Source organism: Suricata suricatta, chromosome 5 (assembly GCF_006229205.1).
Source record: "Suricata suricatta isolate VVHF042 chromosome 5, meerkat_22Aug2017_6uvM2_HiC, whole genome shotgun sequence".
NCBI classification, from domain to species: Eukaryota; Metazoa; Chordata; class Mammalia; order Carnivora; family Herpestidae; genus Suricata; species Suricata suricatta.
In genome coordinates, this window is record NC_043704.1 from 15,741,515 (window position 1) to 15,764,175 (window position 22,661).

Consider the following 22,661-nt stretch of genomic DNA (forward strand, 5'->3'; position numbering starts at 1 on the left):
AAAACAAGAGAGACCTAATGGAGAACCAGGGGGAGCGGAGGAGGGAGAGAGAGTTGGGGAGAGAGAGGGATGCAAAACTTGAGAGACTATTGAATGCTGAGAATGAACTGAGGGTTGGGGGGAAGGGGGAGGGGGGAAAAGAGGTGGTGGTGATGGTGGAGGGCACTTAAGGGGAAGAGCACTGGGTGTTGTATGGAAAACAATTTGACAATAAAATATTATGGAGCAAAAAAAAAAATTCTCTAATAGATGAGCGCTTGGGTGGTTCGGTTGGTTAAGCATCTGACTCTTGATTTTGGCTCAGACATGATCCCAGGGCTATGGGGTTGAACCTTACATCAGGCTTTGTACTGAGCATGGAGATTGCTTAAGATTCTCTCTCTTTTACCCTCCACCTCTCTTCTGCGCTCCCACTCTCTCTCTTTCTCTCTCTTCTTCACACACAAATAAAAATAAGAATGTTAAAAAAATCTCTAATAAAAAAGTTAATCTGCAAGTATTACATTGTCCTCTCTTCCGAAGTTTTTTATCTTCTGGGAGAAGGACATACCCATTTTGGAGCAGCATGCTAATCAAGAACAAAAAACTGTCACAGATGTTCATCTGTTTAAATTAAACAGAATAACATGATTTAATGTGATGACAGTAGGTCTTTTTTCCCAGAAGGATATACCCTGTAGTCTGACACAGAATGATATCCACAATATAGAATTTATCTTAAAATCATGAAATACTTTGGAAATCTTACATAGTTATTTAAATGAACATTTGGAAAATATTGATGCCATCTGAAAATAGTATCTAAGTAATGGCAAGTGGAAAGTTTAGCATAAGAATGTGTGTAATATTTTCAAAATATGTTAAATAATTTTTAAAATTCTAATATAAAAATAGAAAACTACAGGAAGCATATGCATTATAATGCCAGCACTGATTATTGTAAGATGATGTAAATGTGTAAAGGTTTTATTGCCTTTTAATATAGTATTTTTTAAATTAACTAGGATTTTTCTAATTATAAATTTTATTTATTTAAAAATTAGTTGTAAATCAACTTTAAACTTTTTTTGAATTAAAATTAAAACACATTCCATACAAGAGAGAAGAAGTATGGTCTTATTAACCTCAATAAGATCCTTCGTTTTGATCTTGCATCCATTCATTTCTAACTCTGTATAATTCAACCTGAGCAAAATGGATGTCAGCTTTTTCTTAACTATTTATTTTTCTTACAATCATGTTCCTTAGGAATTTTAGGTTCTGTAACACTTATATATAAAACATAAATGTTCTGTTTATTTTCACCCTTCCTATTTCATAAGTAGCAGGTGACCCAAACTTATAGCATGGATGAGAAGCATTCTGTTTTTGTAATCTTCTGTGATGAAATTGTCACCTCTACAAAACTGGCTAATGCAGAAATTGTAATAAGAAGAGAAATGTTAATGTATTTAAAAAGAAACCATGTGTCACTGGCTTCAGGTTGATGCTGTTGGCAAATGGGAAAGTTCTCAGTGAAGGATGGGAAAACATGGGTAACCCGTGTTATGTAGTGTAAAATGTTTGGTAAAATTATTATTTATAATCACCTGGCAAGCAGCAAATAAATCTGTGACTTCAGATGAAGATGTTGTAAATTTTTTTATGTCTTTTATTTACTTTTTGAGAGACAGAGAGAGACAGTGTGAACAGAGGAGGGTCAGAGAGAGAAGGAGACACAGAATCTGAAATAGGCTCCAGGCGCTGAGCTGTCAGCACAGAGCCCGATGCAGGGCTCGAACCCACAAACCGTGAGATCATGACCTGAGCCAAAGCTGGACGCTCAACCAACTGAGCCACCCAGGTGCCCCAGATGAAGATGTTGTAAAGCAGAATGCATTATTGTGCCTTGTTCTGTTTCTGTTTTTTTTTCCATCAGTCAACTTCTTTTTAAAGTGTCAGAGGTAAATATACTGTAACTGACTTTTTAGAAATCCCATAAATAAGAATTATAAATGATTAAATTGTTAAAAACTTTACATAATTAACTTCACTTTTAGATCATCAAATAAATTTCCTTAATTTCTTATGAAATAGGAAGGGTAAAAATAAATGGAACATTTATGTTTTATATCTAAATATTACACAACTTAAAATTCCCAAGGAACATGAGGGCATTTTTGCTGCAAAGAGGAAAAATGGAATTACTGGCAAAATTTGTGATGCTTTTGAATGGGCATGTTCATATGTGACACAAGTCACAGCTGTTCATATTCCTCATATTCCAGACCTGTCACATGGCAAGCCCAGCAGCAGTGGTTTTGGGAATATATAGTTGTTTTACAAAGAAGAAAGAGATTTTAGGGGAACAGTAAAACTTTTCACCACCCTGTACCTTTACGTGTTGTTACAGATGCTTCTGTGGTGAAAGTTTTGTCGTTTTGTCCAAATACATTTGCATGTGGTGAGCTGTTTATGTAGCAAGCTTCATTAGTGTCCACTTAAACAAGAGCCCTTCCAGTCAAGTGCGCCCCAAACACATGTCAGTCTGTTCTCTACTTCCTTCCTTCTAGTCTATTCTCCTATTGCTACTTTTTCTTCTAGCCCTTTCTACATCGACTTTTAGTTTTCATAGCACATTCAGATACAGTGCCTATGTGCATAGCATGCAAAATTTTAGATTAAGCATTTTAGGTTAGTGAGGAAGAAAGGCTTCTATTTATTTCATTTTTTTAAAAAGTTTATTTATTTGTTCAGAGAGAGAGAAAGGGAGGGACAGAGAGAGAGGGAGAGAGAATCCCAAGCAGGGTCAGCACTGTAAGTGCAGAGCCTAACCCAGGGCTGGAACTCACAAACCGTAAGATCATGACCTGAACTGAAAACAAGAGTCGAACACTTTACCAACTGAGTCCCCCATGTTCCAAGGGGAAAAGACTTTTAGATTCCACATTCAACTTCTAATGTCATGAGGAGGAGGAGGAGGATGGTGGTGGTGATGCTTATGTTTTTTCTGATGAATGTTAACACCTACATAACTCTGTGGAAATCTAAGTGTTTGCCTGTATAAACTCATGTCATACTTTATAGAATCCTATAAAGCAATTGAAAATGTCATTTTAATTTTATAGATAAGATGATCCAAGACACAATTGTAAGAAACAATGTTTCACTTGAAACAGACTGGTGAGGGAGGGAGGCTAATCACGAGAGACTCCTGAATACTGAAAACAAACTGAGGGCTGAAGAGGGAGGGGGAGAGGGGAAGGGGGATGATGGTCATGGAGGGGGCACTTGTGGGGAAGAGCACTGGGTGTTATATGGAAACCAACTTGGCAATAAACTATTGAAAAAAAAGAAACAAACTTGTGGTGTAGGAAAAGGATGTGGCACATGATTGTTTTGTTCTCTACTGTATTTTTTTTTAATTTTTAAATGTTTTATTTATTTTTGATACAGAGAGAGACAGAGCATGAGAGGGAGAGGGGCAGAGAGAGGAGATAGAGAACCAGAAGCAGGCTCCAGGCTCTGAGCTGAAGCCAGAGGCTTAACCGACTGAGCCACCCAGGCACCCCATGTTCTCTACTGTATTTTTAAAGCTAACATCTGTAGCCACTTATTAGCTACTTTTTTTTCCCTGCACTGAATCAAAGGGTAGGGAAGAATGAGAGTAAGAGGACAGAACAATCTTATTTGGCTGGTTGCCTCTGTGTTCTCTATGCTTGGTAGATGGGTAAAGATGGCCATCTCTGGCCGAGTGTCTTGGAGGACACTAAAGATGACTTTTCTCTCACTGGCTCTATCAGACCACTTTTGCAGGTCCCTAAGTCCTTACTTCTCTTGGCTCAGCATCTTGCCATCCTTTCTGGTATGTGTCATATGCCACTGTCAGAGTGTCTAACTCGAAAGCTTCGAAGCCCATGGCACCTCACACTGAATTCTATTCTTACATTTAATCCATCAAATCACATGTTTATGCAGACACTGATTTAAACACTCTTGCCTCAAAATTCCTTGATACCCCTGTCATGTTTGCTCAACTAGCAAATCACGCTCAGATCCACACTTATCAGTCTTGGAAGGTGCTCCTTTTCTAAAGATGAAACCAATGTTCCTAATTCTCTTATATTTTTTCAATTTTTCATACCTCACTTAAGGGCATACCATTTCATTCTAGACAGTCAATATAATTTTTTTTCTGGACCATCTCATTTTAATGTTATGTTTTTCACATAATTTCTGAGATATGCTATGGTTCCTATCTATTGTCCTGGGATTATTCTATTTTTAAAAATTTTTAAATGTTTATTTATCTTTGAGACAGAGAGAGACAGAGTGCGAGCAGGGGAAAGGCAGAAAGAGAGGGAGACACAGCATCTGAAACAGGGTCCAGGCTCTGAGCTGTCAGCACAGAGTCTGACATGGGACTCAAACTCATGAACTGTGAGATCATGACCTGAGCCAGAGTCAGATGCTTCACCCATTTGCCCTGTCTTGGGATTATTCACAATAGTGCCACCTTCAATATTCAAGTGTACTAGTGTGGACAGCAAACTATATGGCCTTCTATCTACAGTTTGTTTCATCCATTACCTTTCTTTCAGCAAGCTCTTTTCTCCTTCTATCTGTCTACCTTATAAATTGTCATCTGTGCATTAATACATGTCTTCTCTACTCCAAACTCAGGCTCCCACCTGCTGCTGGAGGAAATCCCAGTGTCACATGGGGTGGCGCCACATGTGTTCACAACATTCTGAGTTTGGGCCAAGAGCCCAGTGCTGCTTGATCAACCTTTCATTCATTCTCAGAACCCTTTCTTCCCCGCCCCCCCCCCCCAGCTATTCTACCCTTCACCATCAGCCTTAAAGCCTCTTAGTGCTCAATGCTGCCTCTGCCCTCCTCTGTCTGTAACTCTTGCTTCATATTTCACAGAGAAAAGAGAATCTATCAGGGGAAAACTCTATCAACTCTCTTCCCACACACTTATCTACATTTCCACCTGCTTCTTAGCCTTTTATCTTAGTCTCAGAGGAAACCATATCCTCCCTCCTGTCCAAAAAATCATTCTTCCATTTTGCGTCAAATGCCATCACCTTTAGCAACTTGTTTGATAAATTATCCTCTCTGTTACTATATTTCCAGCTCCTTTTTTCCACTACACCTTCCCTTTAGTATATAAACATGCTCAAGTCTTTTGATAGTAAAAAACCAGTCTCAGCACCGGATCACCCCTGGCTAGCTTTCCCTCAACTTCTTTTATATCTGAGGTTTTAAATAGTTTCCTCTGATGCCTTTCAATCTTCACTCAGCTCTAACCTGTCTCCAACCCTCTATAAGCCAAGGATTGTTCTCCCTCATGTCACCAGCAGCCCGTTAATTATGCAGTCGCCTTGACAAGTCTCACATTTGTCCTCTCTGTTTTATGGGATTTGGTGCTGATGACCACTTGTTTGCTTGGTTTCCATTATATGCTTTTCCTAATTTCATTCTCTTGCTTTGATAATGTTTCTTACCCGTATACTCAGAGGGCTGTTCTTTGTCTGTCAGCTGGAGGTCTGCTCTTGATCCTGGGCTCCTTTACTAAACACACAAAGTGCAATCTCATAAGCAGGGCATAAATTCCGTTATGATGCAGCCCCTGGGTTAGTATCTAATACCATCTCCAGCTAGTCCCTCATATGCCAGTAACTGTTTTATCCTGTTTTCCCTACTTAGAATTTTCTGTTTGTGACATTCTTCACAGACCTGTCTGGATAACTGATGCCATCTGTGGCAATGCCTCTTCCATCTGTCTGCCTGCCAATGTCTGAATCAATTGGTAAGTTTCGGCTTGAGCATCACATCATCTGAGGAGAGTTTCCTGGTTTGCCTTATACACAACATACTTAGTCACATTGACAGGCCCCATTCATTTCTTCAGTCATCAACCATAGAACCCTAACCTTTCTTTCCTATAGAACTTAGCATTTGTATTATGGTTGTTTATTTGAGGTCTACTTGAATAGTATGTATTAATTCATTAATAAATTCATTCATTAATTTGTACACATTATGTACACTGAACACCTATTATAAAAATGAGAGATAAAACATAACCCCTACCCTGAATGGGCTGATGTCCGAGTGAGTTAGACAAATGAGTATACACTGCAGTAGGCGCTCCAAGAGAGGTGACTATGAGGGGTAGAGTGGGATCATAAAAGGGAGACATCAGACTGATGGTAAGGTAAAGCATCCGGAAGTAAGGACACACAGACTGAGTTTTCTATGACAGTGATGGTGGTCAGATAAAAACAAGATGGAAGGTTATTCCAGGTAAGGGGATAGCATATAAAAAGGCATAGATTTACAAAACAACCTAATTTTTCAAGAGATATACATAGTGATTATAAATTCCTTGTCTTGTCTTGCCTTGTTTATTTCCGTATTCTCAGCATTAAGCAGAATTTCTAAAACAGAAGTTTGGCTCCTAAATGAATAAAGGAGTTAACAAAATTAATCAATAAAATATAAATTGTGTGATAATCCAAATTAGGGCTATGTCTGTTTCTTAAGATTTTGTGACATTTAATGAGACAAGAAACAAACAATGCCCTACAGCTGTTAGTTCCACAATAGTTGTGGACACTGACAAAAGTTTTTAACAGTTCAAAGCCAGCAGGAGAGTGAGATTCATTGTACCTGACGTGTGAGCTCTACCAACATCACTTCTGTGCCAACTGATGGAATTTATTCATAGAGCCCTTTCAGTCTGTCATCCTCTTCAGCAGCCTCACTGACAAGGCACTCCTTCTGGCAAAAAAGAAAAATGTTTTAATTTAAGTAGTAGGACGTGTGAGACATCAGACACATATGTGCACTATATTGTTTACAAATATAATGCGGAATCTGTAGCATAGCTTTTTATGCACCCCACAGAATTGCAGTACTATCACATTTTCCCACTGGTGATGTATCTGATTCTGTGATCTCAGGTATTATTAAGAAATGACTCAAAATGGAGTAAGCTGAATATATGTGATCCTTTGAAAACAGTTGGTAAATTTAACTGAAGAAAAAATCTCATTGTGGACAAATGATTTAGTTCACAGAATTTAACTATAGAAAGTAGTTAATATGAGTTACCTAGTATAAAGAACTTGTACCTAGTATAAAGAATTTTATTTATCTAAAAATATTCAGATCAATTAATACATTTCTTGTGAAACTTCATCCACCATCTGTCCATCCATCCATCTGTCCACCCATCCATCCATCCATTCATCCAACCATTCATCCATTAATTCACTCAACAAATATCAAAGTACTTACCCTGTACCCTGTCCACCCATCCATCCATCCATTCATCCAACCATTCATCCATTAATTCACTCAACAAATATCAAAGTACTTACCCTGTACCTGACACTTGGTGAGACAATAGGGTATGGGGATGGGTCACCTAGGGTCTATGAGCCCTGAAGTAGCTCATAGTTTCTTATGTGAGACAAGAATATAAGCAAATAATCACAATAGGGTTGTCATATAGGGTGTCAGGAAGACACAGTGTGGATGTGCTGAACTGTCTGCAGGGGGGAAACAGAAGAATTTAGAAATGATGGGTTATTCAGGTCATACCATTAGGGCACCAGGTGTGTCTGTGGTTTGCTATAGTCACTACTGAGCATATAAAAGGCCACATGCAGACAAGGACATTCAAACTCATGAACTTAACTCTGTTTTTTGAATTAACCTTGCGCTCCTGAATACCATGTATTATTATGGATGTGTGGCCTATAGGTTTGGCTGTGTCTGTCATGGCTATGGTGGCTACTGATGCAACTCTGGAGGACATTACTTAAAGGGTGCCACAAGAAGGGTGGCGGCAGATGTTGGTGATACAAGATCTACTGAAGAACCTCTAAATCACTCAGCCTATTGGATTCATCTTCCTGTGAAGTGCTAGTTCCTTCCCCATGTTCATCAACTCATCAACGGTATCAAAAGATAAACAGCCAATCTAGATTCACAGTTGACTTGCTTTAGAACCAACTATATAGACTATGGATTAAACAAGAATGATCTCAAAGTTTTTTTTCAAATTGTACTATTCTAATAATCCCACACATTGCCAGTTAATAGTATTTGTGTGAGAAGTTCTTGTTTTTTTAATTAAATATTATGTGATTTATAAAGATAATTTTATTTTTATCTATATTTGTTTATTGCAATAATTTTGCATCAGTGTTTTTATGCTTGTATTTTCATGACCAATAATACTATTGACACTTTGAAGTCAATTTGGTTTAATGACACAAGTACTTGTGGAATGGTTGCTTGCTATATTCATGTTATCATCCAGACCTCATAGATACATAAGAGGGATATGGTCTCTCTCCTCTTGGAAGATACGGAAATGTTCTCTCTTCTATCTCTACCTGGGGAGGTACCCTTTATCTATTAGGTGATTATATTACAATTTGATATTTGTAATTCTTAGAATAGCATAAGATATCCTGGGACCATAGATTGTGGGGAGATGGAATCTTCCTGGAAGAAAGTAAGTGAGTGGGAAGAGTGCTGGATGAAGTAGGTGGGTCCTCTGTGTGTGTGCGCATGTGTGTATGTAAAAGAAATGATGGCAAGAGAGCTGTGGGTTCTGGAAGGAAAAAACAGGAGAGAAATAGAAAACATCTTGAGTTAAAATAACTGGAAGACATTCAATGTGAATGGACTCGAAGAGATTCCATGAGAATGAGAGAAAGAGAAAGACTTAATATTGACATGACCATATTTTAAATCTTTGAATCACTGGTGAAGCTGAAGTGTAATGTGTTTTCAGCATTTTTTTTCAAGAGTGTGAATACAAACATCACTCCTTTTGCAAACAGGGCTGTGGCTGTTAATCACAGCTGAATAGATTAAATCATCAACTTCCTAGACTCACCTTGAGGTGAATGGTACTGCCGTAAAATAGTACGTCTTTTCTTATTGTCACGTTTAATTGATTCCGCTATTAATTTGCCAAACATTTATTGAGTATGAGCTCTCTGTCAGGAACTATCCTGAACCGGGGGGGAAGTGAACAATGGACTGTCTCATCTAACAGGATTCTCATAGTCTTGTAGGACTTGTTCACTTGTTCACTTTTCCAAAGAGGATACATTCTTAAACTTACCTGAACTTGATCTCTCCACTTTTCTGTATGCTATTACCTCTTACCTTATTAGGAGCTTTGCTTCTCTTGTGCCTTTCATATTAAATCTCCAGTGCCTTCACATTCTCTATCTTCTGTATCCTCCTGAAATTCAAATATTATCAGATATGTAAAATGTGGAATATGTAACATACAAATATGCCAATAACAAACATAAAACTCTTGCAAAAAGAATAAATAATACCCACTATAGATACCAATTCCCTAGAACTCATTTCTTTACTTCCTATCAGAGGCAATTTTCTCAAAATAATCAGGTGCCCATATTTTAACCAACTCTGTCTATTTTTTTTGGTCCTGAACACCACTGAAACATCCCTTGATTATGTGAAATTTGATCCACCATAGCCTATACTTTCCTTCACTCATCTACATTATTTTCTGGGTCCTTGTGGATATTCTCTTGGGCAGTCTCTCCTTTGTACTTTCTTCATAGTTTTCTTGGAACAGGAGACACCAAAATGGAGATTGAGAATGGGACTTGTAGACAAGTGCTTTATTAGGGTACTTTGCAAGGAGAATTCTCAAATACAGCAAGGAAGCAGAATAGCTCATGGAAGAAGGCTAAACTACTATGTGCTTGAAGCAGAAGTCTAGCCTCTGACTGATCTCACAGGAATTGATAAAATACAATGAGTACCCCAGAATTGTCTTCCTTTGAGGCAGGAAGGCTGACCCTTGTGCTTCCATATCAATTAACCACAGGCTGTGGGCTGCTTTTCATTGAAGAAGAGATACATCTGAAGGAGATGTGGCTTTTAGGAGTTGAGGACAATTCTCTGAAGAAGGGGACAGCTGTGGGCCAACACAGGGCTTTGCAATGGGTGCCCCAACTGGTAAGGGGGAACTGGGTGATATAGCAACAGCATCCTCTCCATTCAGTAATGTCTGCCACCCTCTCTGCTTTACATACTGACTACATGCAACACACTCCACACATCTATTGCTTGCTCTGACCTCTCAACATGACTTGCATATCTAATTACCATCTTATCAAAGACACATTTAGACATTTCAAACAGAATCTTTTACTAATATCCTTAATCTTACACCAATATTTTAGGTCTCAGAAGACACAATAACTTCCTCCAAATTTATCATGCCAAAACCCTGGAATCTGTTGAAAATAATTTCTTTCTCACCCCTGACTTGAATCCATTATCAATTTCTATTGGTTGTATTTTCAAAACATATCATAAAATTATCTCTGTCTTCATTGTCATGTCCCTAGTCTAAAATGCATCATTTTCCACTTGGACTATTGACATAGACCCTTGTCTGTCTTTTGACATTATTCCTGCACCCTCTCTAGAGAATATTTTCTAAAGTCTATCATGTACCTCACTCATAGCTTTTCAAACTTTTCCACAATGAGACTTCAAAGGGAAGATTACGTAAGATCCATAAAAACAAGGTATATCTTGTTTCTGCTGTATCACCAATTCCAAAGTAACACTGTCTATCACATAATGGGGGCTCAATAAATAATTTTTAAGTGAATTAATTAAATAGGGTTTGAGATCAGAACCATGCAATACCTGGGATCATCTCCTGAACAACTCATTCCAAGCGTGGTATTTATAGTTACTTTTGAGATTTTATGTTTTCCTTTTTCTTTTTCAGATTTTGCATTACATTTGTATATAATAATATAAAATCTAAAAGATACATAAGTATCAGGGGGACGTGGCTGGCTCAGTAGGTTGAGCATCCATCTTAGGCTCAAGTGGTAAGCTCACAGTTCATGAGTTCAAGTCCCACATCAGGCTCTGTGCTGACAGTTCAGAGCCTGGATCCCGCTTCGGATTCTGGGTCTCCCTCTCTCTCTCTCAGTCCCTCTCCCGCTAATACTCTGTCCCTATCTGTCTCTCAAATATGAATTAACATTAAAACACTTTAAAAAAACATAAGTATCATAAATTACTTAGGATTTTAATCACTTAGAAGTTCATTCAAAGATTTGAGTAAAAGTTGTATTCCAGGAAGATACTCCTTTTTTGTTCTGTGTCTTGGGTAGTCCAGACACAATGAATGTACACTTTAGTGTGGACAAGATTTATTAGTAGGATCTTGCTTAAATGTTCCAGCAGGACATCTAAACTCATCCACACTCAATCATTTTTGCTTGATTTTTCCAGTCTCATCTCCTCCTTCTGTTTCTGTTATAGGGCTTAGTGATGTAATTATATGCACCTGAGTGTTAGAATGAAACTTAGGCACAGAAGTTCACTAAATTAAAACTAAAAACAACATAGTTAACAAAATGAAGGTATAAAGGATGTAATAATGCTATGTCATTACTGTCAGAGTCAGTGTCTCTTTACTGGATTAATTGCTCTTTGTTCTTGTAGGTGATAGAATGGAGTGATGGATAGTGGAAATCTGGAAACAGTCTGATAACGTTCATGTATTCTAATATTTACTACTTGTGAGGTTTGGGGAAATTTACTAGCAATTTAATCTTTTATAAAATGGAAAAGATACACATCCTGCTTCAGAGTGTTGAGAATTAAATGAGATAATGTATACAAAAGACTTAGCATAGCGCCTGGTATATAGTACATATTCAAGATATGTTACCATTTTTATTAATACTAGCCTGATATTCCAAGCTAATGACCCACATATTGTTTCCAGACACTTGTTTTATGTAAAATATAAGTAGAATATGTATTTTCTTTTATAATAGTTCAATTTCATGGAGATCTAGATCTCTTTTTAGATATGTAGGATATTGCTGCATTGGACATGTGCCTCTTCTGTGACATCTCATTATAAAATTTGTTAAAGAAAACATAGCCAAAGAATGTGATAAGTTCTTGATAGCTCAGACAGACAAAGTTTAAGTCATTCCAAGATTTCCTGGTGCTATAGTATTTTATTAGGTGGGAGTTTGTAAGAAAGCAATTAGTTTCGCTGTGTTTCCTATATAATGGATGCTAGTTGTCTTTCTCAGACTGTTAATTTGTATGATCTCAGCTTCTGGAACACAGGAAGAATATAGGAGAGGGTGCAAGTAGCAGTAATGTTAAAGATGACTTTGTTTCTTTAATAAACCTTCCAATGATGCCTCTAATGGTAAAATGAGGCTGTTTTTGTTTTTCTGACGTTGGATTATGAGCAGAAGTGAAAATGAAGCATATTAACCCCATATCCAACCATCCCTTTTGTCACCAAAGTTCTTGTATCAAGTAAATTTGTCAGAAAGTTGTTTACTTTGATATGGTATGAGAGCAAAGTAACCTTTAATTTTAATGAGCTTTAAAACCTTATCTTGTCTGAAGAAATATATTAGTGACATCTCCCCCATACCATACAATTAGTCTAAGACAGTGAAGAATGCTTACCTCATGTTCCTTCTACAAGTGAGTGTAAAAAGGACTTATGTAGGAGGTTCGCATAAGATACTCCAAAAACCACATGCTACTCTGGCAAGTACCCTGGTGGCCGGAGCTGTAGCTTTGGATGGAGATTTGACTTCAGCTGTGGTGGATGTAGATGCAGCTTCTGACAGCCATGCTACTTTGGAACATGTTGGTCTTGTGGATTCTACTTAAAATCTTATTGTGTAGCTTAAACCTCTGGATTCATTTATCTTTGAACCTTTGCTTTTACCTCTAAGTTGCTTTATATCTTCTGATTTACATTCACTTTGACAGGAAATCCTCACCTACAACATGTAGAACTATAGGATTTCAACTTCATCCACCAGAATGAGCAAACTGTTTTTCGAAAATTGAAAACACAGATAGCTTCCATTTTATTTAAAATTTAACTTTTACCTCTTATGTGCCCTTCACACATTCAAGAAGTTCTCTTTTAATATCTACTGTAAAAATTCTTTAGTCTTATTTTTCATTAAGTGTCATCTGATATTGACATCATGACAACACTTTACTTTTAGTTATTTCTCTCATTGATATTTATTTGCATCTGTGGGTTTGTGATTATCTGAGTGAAAATTTTCTCTTAATAGTAAAAGGTATAGCCAAAGAGATAGTTTTTAATGTGTTTTTGTTTTCTTTTGGAGGTAATACTTAGGTACCTGGTATTTACTGTAAATAGTCCAATTGTTCTTTATTGGATACCTTAGAGCATATAAACACTTATCTCAGAAAGTTGAACTTAAGGTTACTTATTGATTGATAAACAGACACATGGAAACTAACATAATAAATTGCAAGTTTATTAATGAGAAAGGTCATTTTAAATAACAAGCTGGCTAGAAATTCCTCCATCTCTTTCTTCACCAAAAAATGAAAAGTTATAAGATTATTATATCTTTACTAAGTTGAAGATATAGAATTGGGAAGAGACAACCTTGGCTTGCCATGCCACAGAAGATATTAGGTAAGTGCCTGCAAGAGACTAAGAAAAAGAGTTCAAGAGGAAAAGCAAGAGTTAGGACTTTCTTTAAATTGTCATAAACCAATCAGAACAACTCTTCCTGAATCTCACCAAATAGAACTCACTTCCTTTCTTTTGAAGTATTTATTAATCTGAGTCATCTCACTGATTTTTAAAAGCATCCTGTAGCTTAGTGATCTCATTTACCCGGAGAAGTCTAAACATCATCTTCATGCCTATGAAATCTCTTTCCAGCCCAGATCCCTCATTTAAAAACCAGACTCATACCTCTGACTTTTTATATAAATCATATATATCTCATAGGTATTTTGAGCAGAACATGTCTAAAAATAAACTTTCAATCTTCCTTTGTTCAAAAGACAATTCGATCTACCTTTCCTGTATATGCTAATGGCATATCCATATTTTCAGGACAAATGCCTTTGAGTTCTTTGACTACTCTCTCTTGAAGTTTACATCCAACCTCTCCAAAAGTCATATTAACTCTACTTTTAAAATATATCCAGAATCCAATCTTTTCTTGCCACCTCCACCTCTAGATTCAGAGTCATTGTCTATGCTGCACATAATGGAAGCTCTTAGCGTTCCACACCGACCTCCCTGGGTCTCTTTGCCAATTATTGTGCACAGTGACTCCTTGATTGCTTTTACCACTCAGCAGTCTCTGTTGGAGGCTGCTGAAACCTACTGCTGCCTGCCCTCAGGGAGAGCTGGACCTGTCTGGGAATTAGTGCGCTCTTCTTATTCCCGCAGGCATGGAATGAAAGCTGGAGAAAGGGATATAAATCATGTAAGACCATAGTGTTCTTTTCTAAATAACTTCACTTGCTACTCACCCCACTCCATTCAGGGTAAAAGTCAGATTCTTCCAATGGCCTCTAAATGTACCTCCTCATCTGCCGCTCCCCAACTCCTTCCCTCACTGTGGTACTTCTCTAAATATGCCAGCCACATTCTCCCCATCAATGCCCGGACGCTTACAGTTCCTTCAAACTCATGTGAACTAGTGTTCTTCCAAATATCAGCACAGTTTTCTCCCCCATTTTGTCCAACAATTGTCTCAAAACGTCATTCTTTGTGAAGCTCCCTTGGCCACTCCTCTGAAAACATCAATTCCCTTGTTGCACTGTATAACTCCCTTCTGTACTCTATTGTCTTCCATATGGTTTAACGTCACCTGGTGTATTTGTTCTCACCTAGAAGAATGTGTGCTCCATAAGGACAGGGACATTAGTCTCTTGATTTTATTTTTTCCATTAGAATATCCCCAAAACTTCAAAGATGACTTTACCAGTCATGTACCATTTACAGGTTATGAGTGAATAAACATGAGAATGAATGGATTTCAAACTACAGTGGCCTACTAATTTTGTATTATTTCATGTCAGAGAGCTGACTTCAGTTCTCATCAAAAGAATTTTGACATCTTCATGTCTGCTACAACCCTTTGGTCTGCTCAGTTATGTTTCCTGTGAACCCAGGATCTTGGCAGATTCTGTCTTCAGTGCTGTGCCTTCAATCTAGTTTTGCATTCTTTTAAGTAAATGTTCCATTTCAAGTCCTTGTACCAGCTGCTTAAGTGGCATCCTCTTGTTCTGTACACACATCCAGCTGAGACAATTGTCCTGGAGAACATTACCTTTACTCTGGTAAATGATGGTTTTCTTCCTCTGTCGATTAAGGCTTTTAGGTAAGTGGTCCTTATATGCACCCACCTTACTGATAATGGCTGTGTTCTACATGTTTTAAGAAGGGCATTCACTTATATTTGCACAATCATGAAAGCCAACACTTAATGAGTGTTTATGTTGTAGGAACTATCATACTAACTTCTCTATTCTCATATTCTTTTTGTTCTCACAACAGTCCTGCAAGATATACAATATTATTAACCCCTGTCCCCATATTTTTATTTGAGATTTTTATGTAACTTAGATTATTAAAGTCATATAGTGATTTTTTTGTGTATTGCCTTTGTTAATTAACATTATAATTCTAGGGATTTCTCATGGCATTAAAACTCTTATAGACATAGTTTTTAATCATTACAGAGTATTCCATGCTATCTATATACTTTAGTGTACTATTACTCTATAGTACATGTAGATAATTTATCATTTTTGTTCTTCATAATATAAAAACTATTATAAAAATGAGATAAACATATTTGTGTATATACTTTTATCATTGTTTAGTGTCTTATCCTTGGGTTAATTATTATGATTATTATGTGCATTGTATACTTTGAAATCTTTTTATTTGTTTTCTAGGAATGATCCATGGTTTTGGTTTTATATTTTCTGGTAGATATCATTGAAATTAATTATATGAGTTAGTGTCTATAAGATAAATGTAAATCTGCCTCTCAGATGACATTATGTCTTGTTCTGAGAGCTAGGCAACGTAATTGCATGAGTGTTCATCATATACAGTATACTATCTAATGCAGTAAATGATATCCAAATCGTAAGTAGGATGTAATGTAAGGATCCATACTCCTTAAAGTCAAGTTTTGTTTTTCTTGTCTTACAAGAATAAACTTTGGAAAACTTGTTCTTATCAGAGTGCTCAACGATAACAGATGGCATAACTACAAAGAGCAAATCAATAAATGTAATTCTATTGTGGTTGGAGAAAAATGTCATCATCCAGATGCTTAACTCTCCTAATTTGAATTTATCTTAAGATATATTTTCGAAAACTGTACATAAAAAGTCATGAGCATCATATCCAAGAATCCTGGATAAATTTTGTTAGCTTCACTAAGTTCAGAAAACAATCTTATTTCACCAAATTCTAGGTTAGATTCCTGGAAGAATATCAGGGGTTCAGAAATTCTGTGTTGTGGTTAAGTGGGAAGCATGTGCTTAAACAATGAGCTGCCTTGATTATAATTTTATGAGAGTCACTTTGTCTGCCATAGGTTTTGTTTGTTTGTTTTTCAAGAATATGAGCATTATATTTGGAATACTGCAGTATTGTGGGATTTGCATCAATCTGCTTTTTGGTCTCAGAGGGAAAAAAAAATCAAATCCCCAGCAGACTCTAGGGAAAACATCAATTGCCCTGATAAGTTTATCCCCTCCAAAATCTAGTTTTTTAGCTTATAGGCTCAGTTAGATGGTTTGGTTCAGTTAGTATATTGAGAACAAATCCATTTCTTAGGGGCTGACTAACATTAACAAGTTCAAGTGAATCATCTACAAAACATAATGTCAACTCATTAATATACAATAAGAAATAATTGTTGTAGGAACAGTAATACTTGAGTTTGCCTGATTTGTGAATTCTCCTTATAGCTAACCTACATGGAAACCCAAATTATAATTAGATCACTTTATTAATTTATGAGACAAATTACTGCTACAGGGAAATGGAAATACTCAAAGCCCATTTTTATCACCGTATCATCTTTATTTTATTTGGGGAATGAAATCATAATCAGAGGCCAATTTATTAATGTACCCTGAGAAATCAATGTCAGAATGGCCAAAAGGCTTAAACCCAATATAATAAGCTTACTTTCTTCCTGAAAGGAAAGGCAAGACTGATAATAATCAGAAAGTTGTGTTCTGGGCCAAGAATTAGAACAGAGGGAGTTACATAAACTGAATGTTTAATGATATCAAACTAGGATAACTTAATAAAGTAATTACACAGTGTATTTGATCATCTTAATGTGACTAGAAGTACTTGAAGTATTATATTAAGGTCACTCTTGCCCTAAAGAATACTTGTATTCTTCACTGTAACCCCAAAATCCAAACAAACCCACTAAAGCTTTGATAGCTCCTTTCTCAGGGAATACTTTTGAACTGTGCTAGATGAACTGTTTATACTGCATGCTTAGATCCAGCCAACATTTTCCTCACTGCCTATAGTAATTACTAGAATAAGATTCCAGTCCAAGCTCTCCAAAAAAATGAGGCAAATTTCCCTTATAGCAATCCATAACTATCTTTTTCAAATGGTTAATCTACTTATTCTTTTCTGAAAGTAATCACATAATTCAAAAAGTTGACTGTTACAAATACATAGGAGAATGGCTATTTTCCTTTGCCTATGAGTGAAGGAAACTTGGAAATAGCAAGATTCATTTTCTTTGCTTTTTAAAAAAATACTTCATATCTCAATTCTTTAGTAATTTGAGTGTCCCACACTAGGCTCCAAGTGCCTAGCTTATGAAATCATCTAATATAGCTTTTACTCACTTCATGTGCCTTGAACTACTGATTGTCCATTTATCTCTTGAGATCATATTTAAAATGCTGTGTTCATATGCTTTTCTTTGTAAAAGTAATATCCACAATTTTTAAATACTTGGTAAATTGAAGGATACTTAACCTTCAGAACTTTGTAACACTGCCTAAGGCACAATTACTTCATTGTTCCAAATGTAATATTTACCTAATCAGTGATAATTCTAGCAAATAATATAATTACTTCAAGAATTTGGACTATATTGCCACTAGGTGTTGGTAGTGGTCATCAGTTTCAAACACAATGAAAGTCAATATGTATTTTTAAAAAAATAACCAAATGAATTCTACCAAACATTCAATGGAGACTTGAAGCCTATTCTTCTCAAACTAGTCCAAAAAGTAAAAAAGGAAGGAAAACTTCCAAATTCATTTTATGAATCCAGCATTACCCTGATACCAAAACCAAACAAAGACTCCATTAAAAATGAGAACTATGGGGGGGCCTGGGTGGCTCAGTCAGTTGAGTGTCTGAATTCAGCTCAGGTCATGATTTCACAGTTTGTGAGTTCAGGCTCTACATCAAGCCTACTGCTGTCAGTACAGAGCCTGCTTTGGATCTCTGTCCCTCGCTCTCTCTGTCCCTTCCCCACTCATGCTCTCTCTCTCAAAAATAAATAAACATTAAAAAAGAGAGAGATCCATTCATTAGGTGACGGATCTCTCTCTCTTTTTTAATGTTTATTTATTTTTGAGAGAGAGAGCATGAGTGGGGAAGGGACAGAGAGAGTGGGGGATATGTATACAATGGAGTACTACATGGCAATGAGAAAGAATGAAATACGGCCATTTGTAGCAAAGTGGATGGACCTTGAGGGTGTTATGTTAAGCGAATAAGTCAGGCGGAGAAGGACAGATGCCATATGTTTTCACTCATAGGTCTAACAGGAGAAACCTAACAGAGGACCATAGGGAGGGGAAAAGGGAAAGAGAGTTGAGGACAGAGAGGGACACAAATCATGAGAGACTATTGAATACTGAAAACGAACCGAGGGCTGAAGGGGGATGGGAGCAGGGAAGGGGGTAGTGGTAATGGAGGAGGGCACTTGTGGGGAGAAGCACTGGGTATTATATGGAAACGAATTTGACAATAAACTATTTTAAAAAAGAGAGAACTACAGGTCAATATCTTTGATGAACGTGGATGCAAACATTTTCAACAAAATACTAACAAACCAAACCCAACAGTCTATTAAAAGAAACATTGTCTATGGTCAAGTAGGATTTATTCCTGGTTTGCAAGAGTGGCTCAATATTTACAAAAAATCAGTGTGATATACCACATTAATAAAAGAAAGGATAAATAGAACAGAATAAATAAAACCAGAAACAAACCAGAACTATATGGTCGATTAATCTTCCACCAAACAGAAAAGAATATCCAATGGAAAAAAAGATAGTTTCTTCTACAAATAGTGTTGGGAAAACTTCACAGCAACATACAAAAAAATGAAACTGGACCATTTTCATACACCATACACAAAAATAAAATCAGAATAGATTAAAGATATAAATGTGACACAGGAAGCCATTAAAACCCTAGAGGAGAAGGCAGGCGTAATTTCTTTGACATTGACTATAGTAACTTATTACTAGGTGTGTCCCCTGAGGCAAGAGAAACAAAAGCAAATAAACTATTGGGATTTCATCAAAATAAAAAAAAACCCTTCTGTACAGTGAAGGAAACCACCAACAAAACTAAAAGGCAACCTATGGAATGGCAGAAAGTATTTGCAAATGACATATCTGCAATATATAAAGAACTTATTTAACTGAACACTCTCAAAAATGAAGAATCCAATTAAAAATGCGCAGAAGACATGAATAGACATTTTTTTTTCAAAAGAAGACATCCAGATGGACAACAGATACATGGAAAGGTGCTCCACATCATTCATCATCAGGGAAATACAAATCAAAACTAAAATGAGATATCACCTCACACCTGTCAGAATGGCTAAAATCAACAGGTGTAGGCAAGGATGGGGAGAAAGTGGGACCCTCTTACACTGTTCATGGGAATGAAAACTTGTGCAGCCATTCTGGAAAACAATATAGAGTTTCCTCAAAAACTTAAAAATAGAATTACCCTACAATTCAGCAAATGCACTACTAGGTATTTCCCCAAGGTTTACAAAAATACAAATCTGAAGGGATACATGCATCCCAGTGTTTATAACAGCATTATCAACAATAGCCAAATTGTGGAAAGAGCCCAAATGTCCATCAACTGATGAATGGATTAAGAAGATGTGGTATGTATGTATGTGCATGCACGCGCACACACACAATGCAATACTACATGGAGATCAAAAAGAAAGAAAGCTGAAATCTCCATTTGCAACAATGTGGATGGAACTAGTGTGTATTAGGCCGAGTGAAATAAGTCAGTCAGAGAAAAACAAATAAATATTATTTCACTCATACATGGAATCAGTGTGATATACCCCCCCCCCACACACACAATGGAATACTACACGGAGATAAAAAAAGAAAGAAAGTTGAAATCTTTCCATTTGAAACAATGTGGATGGAACTAGAGTGTATTAGTGAAATAAGTCAGTCATGGAAAGACAAATAAATATTATTTCACTCATATGTGGAATTTAAGAAGCAAAAAAGACGAACATAGGGGAAGGGAAAGAAACACAAGATAAAAAAAAGAGAGGGAGGCAAACCCCCTCTATTAAGAGAGAGTCTTAAATACGAGAACAAACTGAAGGTTGCTAGAGTGGAGGTGGGTTAAATGGATGATGGGCATTAAAAAGGGCACTTGTGATGAGCACTGGGTATTGTATGTAAGAGATGAATCACTGGGTTCTGCTCCTGAAGTGGATACTACATTTTATGTTAACTAATTTTTGGAAAACTATCTTCTTGTTTTCAGATCAATATTAAGGTAATTTTGGAAATCTCCCCCAAGTTAAACTGTGATATTGATTAGGATTTCATTATAGTTGTGAATTAAAATGAGAAGAGCTGTGATCACTTCTGTATTTTATCTTCGCATACAGTAAGATAGATGGCATAACACTTCATCCATTCTGGTCTTCTGTAGTCATTCCATACACTTTTTCCACCAATGTTATGCACATTCCTCGTTAAATCCATCACTCTATCTGACATCGTTATTGAAACTAAAATAAGCTATTATTCAATTATATTTTCTAAAAGGCTCTGTTAGTACACATAAAGGTCTTCAATCATGTAATGTTTATTTTATAACTATCCATCTAACTATAGTCTCTTAGTACTCTCACTGGTAGTTGATTTGATTTCGTTGGGTTTTCCAACTGTGACCATACCATCGATTTTATAATTATATTTTCAATCCTCTATATCATCTTTTGGTCTATTTTCTTTTTCAGGTAGATTGACATCCTCTACAGAAAGATGTTCAGTAACAGTGGCAATTACAGAAATCCTTGCCTTATTTCAGTGTTTAGTCCTGCTTTAAACATTGGCAATAAAATGTAACAGTACACTTAAGCTGAAGCAATCATCTTGAACAATATAGAAGTAAAGAATGGTTAGTTTTCCTATAGCAAAATGTAGAGTTATTTAATAATAAAAGTTATGTCTCTATCTTTTTCAATTATTATCACCATGGGAATTGTGTCAGGAAAATGATCTAGAGATTTAATATCAGATATTTTTAAAAATCTCCATCCATAGAAAATTAATGTGTTTCACCTCTAAAACTCTGTTTCATAATGACTCTGATCTTTTCTTGGGAAAATAGAGTATTCCTGCCATATTTGTATGATCATTTTTATACTAGTATTATTGTTATACTATAAGCAACCACTAGATATTAGTACATTAAATCTACCTCTCAATATATACACTTGCTGCACATACTTCAATACACACATCTATATTATACACATTTTACTATACATACCTCAGTATACACAACACATCAATATTACAAACATAGTTTTTACTGGCAAACATATTTTAGAGATCTCATACTTAAGAAATGTTGATGCATATAAAACTAAACACTGTATAACCCCATAAAAACACACAAACTAATGAGAATGACAGTGTTACTAATTAGGCTAAAAAATTACTTATAATCAAGTGTCAGAATCAGTCCTGTCAGAAAACTGAAACAAAACAAAAAGCAGTGTTTCTCTGGACATTAGGGCTCTCTCTCAAAACAAAATTCAAGACAACATTCATCTAAGTTCTGCTCTTTGTCACCTCTGGTTTGTGTGAGTTTGTGCTTTAAGTCTGAAGAGAGATGGTGTTATTATTTCATGGCAAGCTTGAATGATATGTGTGGTTTTCAAGCTATGCAAACTCATGAAGCTTGGTTATGGAGATTAAATGACAGTGATTTTTTTCAATATTAAATATATACTATGTACTTTACAGCATACAGAGGCTGCAACAAAGGGATTCCCAAATTAATGGGTGTGAGGGCTTCTTCTCTAAATGAATACACTGTTAATGACCTGGTTTTTATACAAATTAGTTGATAAAATGCACAGCATTTGTGTTTCCCTGATGATGAGTGACGTTGAGCATCGTTTCATGTGCCTGTAGGCCATCTGGATGTCCTCTTTGGAGAAGTGTCTGTTCATGTCTTCTGCCCATTTCTTCACTGGGTTATTTGTTTTGTGATTGTGAAGTTTGGCGAGTTCCTTGTAGATTTTCGATATTAGCCCTTTATTTGATATGTCGTTTGCAACTATCTTTTCTCATTCTGTCGGTTGCCTATTAGTTTTCTTGATTGTTTTTTTTGCCTTGCAGAAGCTTTTGATCTTGATGAAGTCCCAAGGGTTCAGTTTTGCTTTAATTTCCCTTGCCTTTGAGGATGTGTTGAGTAGATTGCTGCGTTGGAGGTCTAGGAG

General features: G+C 36.4%; 1 long non-coding RNA gene across 2 annotated transcripts in view; it reads left to right on the top strand.

The window, feature by feature from the left end:
• Positions 1-8,026, top strand: part of LOC115291363 — a 15,518-nt gene extending 7,492 nt beyond the window's left edge. Inside the window, exons 2-3 of one of the 2 annotated variants that reach the window (XR_003908403.1) lie at positions 5,720-5,794; positions 7,756-8,026. This is a non-coding gene — a long non-coding RNA (uncharacterized LOC115291363). Of the gene's footprint in view, positions 1-5,691; positions 5,795-7,755 lie in introns of both variants that reach the window. The other variant, XR_003908402.1, reaches the window with a different exon arrangement.
• The last annotated feature ends 14,635 nt before the right edge of the window (positions 8,027-22,661 follow it).